Raw genomic sequence first — 6,244 nt, forward strand, 5'->3', positions numbered from 1 at the left:
CCTTGAGGGAGAACTTTCCAGGTACAGAGAGGATGGGAGCAGCCACTCAGCCTTAAGGGCCATGCATTCTCTGGAAAAATGACCTGGTTGTTTGTAATTAAAACAAGTTTTGAGCTTGCCCCCCTGGGTAAAATCTTTAAGGGCCGCTCCTATGGCTAATCCAATGCTGTGGGACACAGGGTCCACATCAGCACAGAGTTTGATAAAGTCAGAAGTGTTTGTTGCCGTGGCAATGGGGGAATATAGCTGCTTGACAGGCTGAGCTGGCATTCTCAAAGGCAAGATGTCTAACAAATTCATTATCTGTTTCTTCCTTTCCCATGAGGCATTCAGTGGCCTCTGTAAGGCAGATGATAAAGTCACGATAAGGTTCTTGTGGAACCTGTTTGAGTTTAGCAAGAGTGGTGACAGCTGACCCTTTAGAGAGAAGGCTCTTCCACGCTTTGAGAGCTGCATGTTGAATTTGTGTATATAATCCTGGAGGAAATTTGGTTTGTTTTTCATTTGTATCATAGGGATGGTTGCCCAGAAGTATATCTAGTGTCCAGAATTTGGAGGAACCACCAGCAGCCAAATTACGGTGGGCAGCATCCTGGCACCTCTCAGTGTAATCAGCTTTCCATAGAAGAAAATCACCCCTAGTTAAAGTAACTTTAGTTAACATAACCCAATTATTAACAGTAAGTAAGTCTTCACTTAGAGATTCTAACAGTGAGAGAGTGAAAGGAGCAATAGGACCATACAAAATAACTGCATTTTTTTTAAACTCTTTTATATGTTTAAATTTAAGATGGTGATATCGCTGGGCTTTAATGAGTAAAGTTTCATCCCCTTCCTCATTCTCAGTGCTTTCCGACCCAGCAGGTTCCTTTGTTTCTCCCCCTCTTCTGGGCTATCTGGATCCTGCAGTTCAGCCTCATTAGTTTTTCCTTCAAAGGTTTAAGTTGGGAGCGAGTTACAGGAAAGGCATGGAGAGTTTTACTTTTGGTTTTAGTTTTCTGAACAGGGTGAGTGGAGGGGGAGCATATTTTTAAATCAAGGTCGCATAATTGCTTGAGCAGCTATGACTTTTCCTTTTTGGCTCAGAGGACCATCTTAAGAGATTGTGCCTCCCAGGAAAGTTTAGTAATGGCTTGTCTAGTTATTTCTTCTAGATCACAGGGAGCATCAAGCGCTGGGCAGAAGAAGGGGGTGCTATGTTATAGGGTGGTGACCATGTACCGAAAAGTGCCTGGGGAGGCCAATCGGGGTTATGATATTTAGTAGCTTCATCCTGCAATTCAGCCTCTCCCTCAGCTTTATTTGCCTCTTTCTCAGGGGAAAGGTGGTTTTTAAGTCAGACAGAACTGGATAGGTAGCTTGCAAGAGAGGGTTACTAGGTGAGGTGGGTTATTAGGTCGCGGATCATCAGCATTTTATGGCATAGGAATGATAATAGATGAACAATTAGAGCCTGGAGAGAAGGGGTGGGTTGTTGGCCCACAGCACAGCAGGAGAGAGAGCGGGGTAGGCATTCTCTGGGACTTCATTCTTAGGGAAGGAGGTCTGACTACTGGTGAATTTATTTTTAAGGAAATTCTCACTATCTGTAACTACTTTTGAAACATCAGGGTGATAGTGGCGGACCTGTAGTACATCATTTATGAGATTCCAATAAGAAAATGCCTACACTGGAACCTTTTCAGGACCATAAGAGTGGTAGTAGTCGTTTAGACAGTCACCAACATGGCGCCACCGCTTCTCATCTATAGTTCCTTCCTGGGGGAACCAGGTACAGACATCTTCTAAAAAGACAAGAATTTCACTAAATCTTTTTTCTTAACCCGTGTTCCTTGTGTCTTGAGAGAAGTTTTAAGCCCTTCAACAAACAATTCGTGCTTACTTAATGCTTGTCCCATAATTGCATTGCTTTTCTTACCTCTCCAGATCTGTATCACAGGTGGGCACTCCTGCGGTGATCTGCATGCGAATCTTCACTCACCGATGAGGTGGTGATCCAATGGGGGTGATGGACGTCCACTCGAGCAACGTCCAGGTCACATTTCATACCTCAAGCCCCACATTTGGACACCACTTGCCCCAGCCAGTGGGGACATAAACAAGGATCTGAGGGGAAATTAACCTGGATGGGAGACAAGAGACACAAAGAAGGAGACCAAGTCTATATTCTGATCAAGGTCTCAGATTTATTCAGGCAAGCACAAGCTTATATACAGAAAAGAAAATTTTCCAGACAGTGCCTATGTGCCTAAAGTCTGCTCCACAAATGCCTCTGTGTCTGAAGACTGTTTGCCAAGGCCATACAATTAAGGCCTCTGTGCCTGGAGATCCAAAAACAGCTTCAGTTCTCATGATCAAAGAGCAGCTACAGCTCCCAACAGGAGATAACTTAAAAGATATAACCCTCAAAAGGAGTAAGGGGGGAGCACCTGAAAAGTAGGGCCCTGGTGAGGGTGGGATGAAGCCTAAGCTTAAAAGAATTTTTCTTGGGCTGGAGAAATGGCTTAGCAGTTAAGCGCTTGCCTGTGAAGCCTAAGGACCCCGGTTCGAGGCTCGGTTCCCCAGGTCCCACGTTAGCCAGATGCACAAGGGGGCGCACGCGTCTGGAGTTCGTTTGCAGAGTCTAGAAGCCCTGGCGCGCCCATTCTCTCTCTCTCTCCCTCTATCTGTCTTTCTCTCTGTGTCTGTCGCTCTCAAATAAATAAATAAAAAATGAACAAAAAAAATTAAAAAAAAAAAAACAGAATTTTTCTTCTGCCCAGACCTGTAACTCCCAGTACCAGAGATTGGTTGCTACCCACAATGAGCTGTTCATCAGAGAGCCCTATGAAGTCCCCAAATCAAGACAGTTTTCTGTCAAAGCACTTGCCTGCCTGAAGCAAAACCTAAGACCCTATTGCTGAAGACACCATATGCTGCTGACACAAAGTATGGAACAGAGAGACCTGACTGGAATTCAGAAGAAAGCCAGTCCGGAGACAGTTAACCTGTCTAGTGCTGGAAAGTGCTACATGAGCTACTGGGGATAATGGCCAACAATGGTCTGAGCAATCAGAGGTCTAAGCTACTCAGAAGCAAATACGCTGACACAATGTAAATGCCGATGCAATAGTGGCACACAGCCTCAATGGGTAACCAATAGCTTTCTAACTGGCTAAGAGGTCTGCTCAATGTAAAGGAACCCATACCTAGAATTGAGGACCAAACCAGAATCCTATGGGGACAAAGATTATGTTCTCCAGTGTCAAGCTCTGACTAGTCTTTGGCTAAAAGCGGGGTTACATACATCTCCCTAAATTAATAATGCTTATCCCATTTAAACTATGCTGATTTTACTCTCCACTGGAGAATCTGTTCTTCTTTTTCATAAGGTAGCAAGACCAGAGGAGATAAAATACCCCTCACACTTCAACCAAACCATAACTGAATTCAGAGAGGAATGGGGAGATGAGTTAGAGTGCTGCTTCCATGTTGTTCTTAATAATCAGCATAATGGTGTAGGAGACAGATGCTGAGGATACTCAACAACTACCAAAGTAGAGATCTAGAGGCTCCCAAGAGCTCATCACTGAAGTAGACTTAAAATGCACCCACCATGGCTCAGGGAATTATATGGAAGAAGGGGCAGCAACATCATAAGTGCCACAAGTTGAGACATCATGCCCAGAGGCATCCCCTCCCCCCAAAATAACTGACTATTGCTCCCACAATGCATAAACTACAACCCCATGGGAAATACCTGCAACCCCACTGAGGAACATCCCCATGAGTGCAGGGATGAGGGAAAAGAAGGTACCAACATAGGATGTATCCATACAAAACATCTTGTTAATAATAATAATAATAATGGAAAAAAGGCTGGGAGTGGAGGTGCACGCCTTTAATCCCGGCACTAGGGAAGCAGAGGTAGGAGGATCACTGTGAGTTTGAGGCCACCCTGAGACTACATAGTGAAGTCCAGGTCAGCCTGAGCTAGAGTGAGACCCTAACTCATAAAACCAAAAAAACAAAAAAAAAAAAAGGAAAAAAGAAAAGGAAAAATTTAAATTGTCTCTACCTCCATAGACATGCTATGGCACATGCATACCCACACTCACACACATAGACATTTGCATACACACATTAACATATAGATTAATAACTTTTTAAAATATATTTTATTTATGTATTTCTTTGAGAGAAAGAAGCAGAGAGAGAGAGAGAATTGCAGTCCTAGGGCCTCCAGCCACTGCAAATGAACTCCAGAGGCATATACCCTCTTGTTCATCTGGCTTATGTGGGTCCTGGAGAATCAAACCAGGATCCTATGGCTTTGCAGGCAAATGTCTTAACCACTAAGCCATCTTTCCAGCCCATTAAAGAATACTTTTTAACATTTTTATGTATTTTCAAGCAGACAGAGAGAAACAGAGACAGACAATGGGTACACCAGGGCCTCCAGCTGATGCAAATAAACTTCAGATGCATGCACCACTCTGTGCACCTGGCTTTACATGGTTACTGGGGAATTGAACCCAGGTCATTAGGCTTCGCAGGCAAGAGCCTTGACCAATGAAACATCTCTCCCTCCCCCTAAAGAATATTTTTATTTTAAGCTGGGCGTGGTGGTGCATGCCTTTAATCCCAGCACTCGGGAGGCAGAGGTAGGAGGATTGGAGTGAGTTCAAGGCCACCCTGAGACTCCTTAGTGAATTCCAGGTCAGCCTGGGCTAGAGTGAGACCCTACCTCACAAAAAAAAAAGAATATTTTTATTTTAAAGAAACTATGTGCATAATCTCAGCAACTACCACACCAAATAATAAAAGAATATAATAGAAAATTGAATAATAATAGAAGCAGTCAAGAGGATTAGCATGAGCTGTCTGTGCAATTGATACAATCAGCAGTGAGAAATAGTGAACCATCACACAAGAGAGCCTATAGACCATGCACAGTGGAACATTAAAGAGCATATTCTCTGTGAAGATCAGAGCAGATGGCAAGACCCTAGTGCCAAGGGGGTTGAGGTCAGGGATCACCACACCAGTTCTTGATGGAGTACTACTCTCATGTTCAGTTTATAGAAACTTATCAAATCTTATCTTTACCACTTAGGCACTATTCTAAATGGATATAACACTTCAATAAAAACTTTAGACACCTAAGCTGAGCATGATGGACTTTAATGCCAGCATTCAGAAGGCTGATGTAAGGAAGATTACCATGAGTTTGAGGCCAGCCTGTGCTATGTAGTGAGCTCTAGGTGATCTTGGGCTAGAGTGAGACCCTAGCTCAAAAAAAAAAAAAAAGACTTTAGGTCTGGAGAGATGGTTCAATGGTTAAGGTTAAAGGTGCTTACTGGCTGCCTGGGTTCAATTCCCCAGTATTCATTTAAAACTGAATGCACAAACAGGCACATGCATCTTGATGTTGTTTGCAATGGCAGGAGGCCCTGGCAAACCCATATTCATTCATTCATTCATTCATTCATTCATTCATTCATTTTCTCTCTTTCATCTTGCTCTCCTCTCTCCTTGCATATAAATATTTTTTTAAAAAAGAAAAAAGACAGGCTGCTCAGGAAAGCCATTTTTTGTATTGTTCCCAGGTCATCTCTTAGCTCCCTGCAGCCAACTCTGACACCTGCCTTCTCCCTTAGGCTTCTTACTCCCAGAGCATTTTCATCATAGTCCTAGAACTCTCACTTTCTCTTTTCACCCACTGCATCCACTCACTGAAGTGCCCCACCATGTCAGACATGGCGGTGGACACCAGCTCGAAGATTACCACCAAGGATTTGAAAGAAAAGAAGGAAGTTGTGGAGGAGGCAGAGAATGGAAGAAAAGCCCCTACCACTGAGAATGCTAATGAGGAAAATGGGAAACAGGAAGTTGGCAATTAGGTAGATGGTGGAGAAGGTGCAGGAAGAGGAGGAGGAAGGTGATGGTGAGGAAGAGGATAGAGATGAAGATGGGATGACTGAGGAAGCTAAGGTCAAGGGGCATGATGAGGATGATGATGTTGATACCAAGAAGAAGATCAATTAGGATGAGTAGCCAGCAAAAAAGAAAAAGTTATTGATAAAAGGCCACCATGATCTATTCACCCTCCACTTCCCACCTCAGAATCTAAATATCTCAGAATCTACTTTTGAATAGAAAGGCAGGACAGCCCACCCACTGCAGGCAGTGCAACCACAAATGACACACACTCTTCACCACTTCACCAAAACCACAATGAGAATTTGCAACCAAGGAGGAGAAA

General features: G+C 43.6%; 1 pseudogene; it reads left to right on the forward strand.

Annotated features, from left to right (window-relative positions):
- Positions 1-5,729: 5,729 nt before the first annotated feature.
- Positions 5,730-6,027, forward strand: LOC123455781 (annotated as a pseudogene).
- Positions 6,028-6,244: the final 217 nt, after the last annotated feature.

Source organism: Jaculus jaculus, chromosome 1 (assembly GCF_020740685.1).
Source record: "Jaculus jaculus isolate mJacJac1 chromosome 1, mJacJac1.mat.Y.cur, whole genome shotgun sequence".
Classification (NCBI taxonomy): domain Eukaryota; kingdom Metazoa; phylum Chordata; class Mammalia; order Rodentia; family Dipodidae; genus Jaculus; species Jaculus jaculus.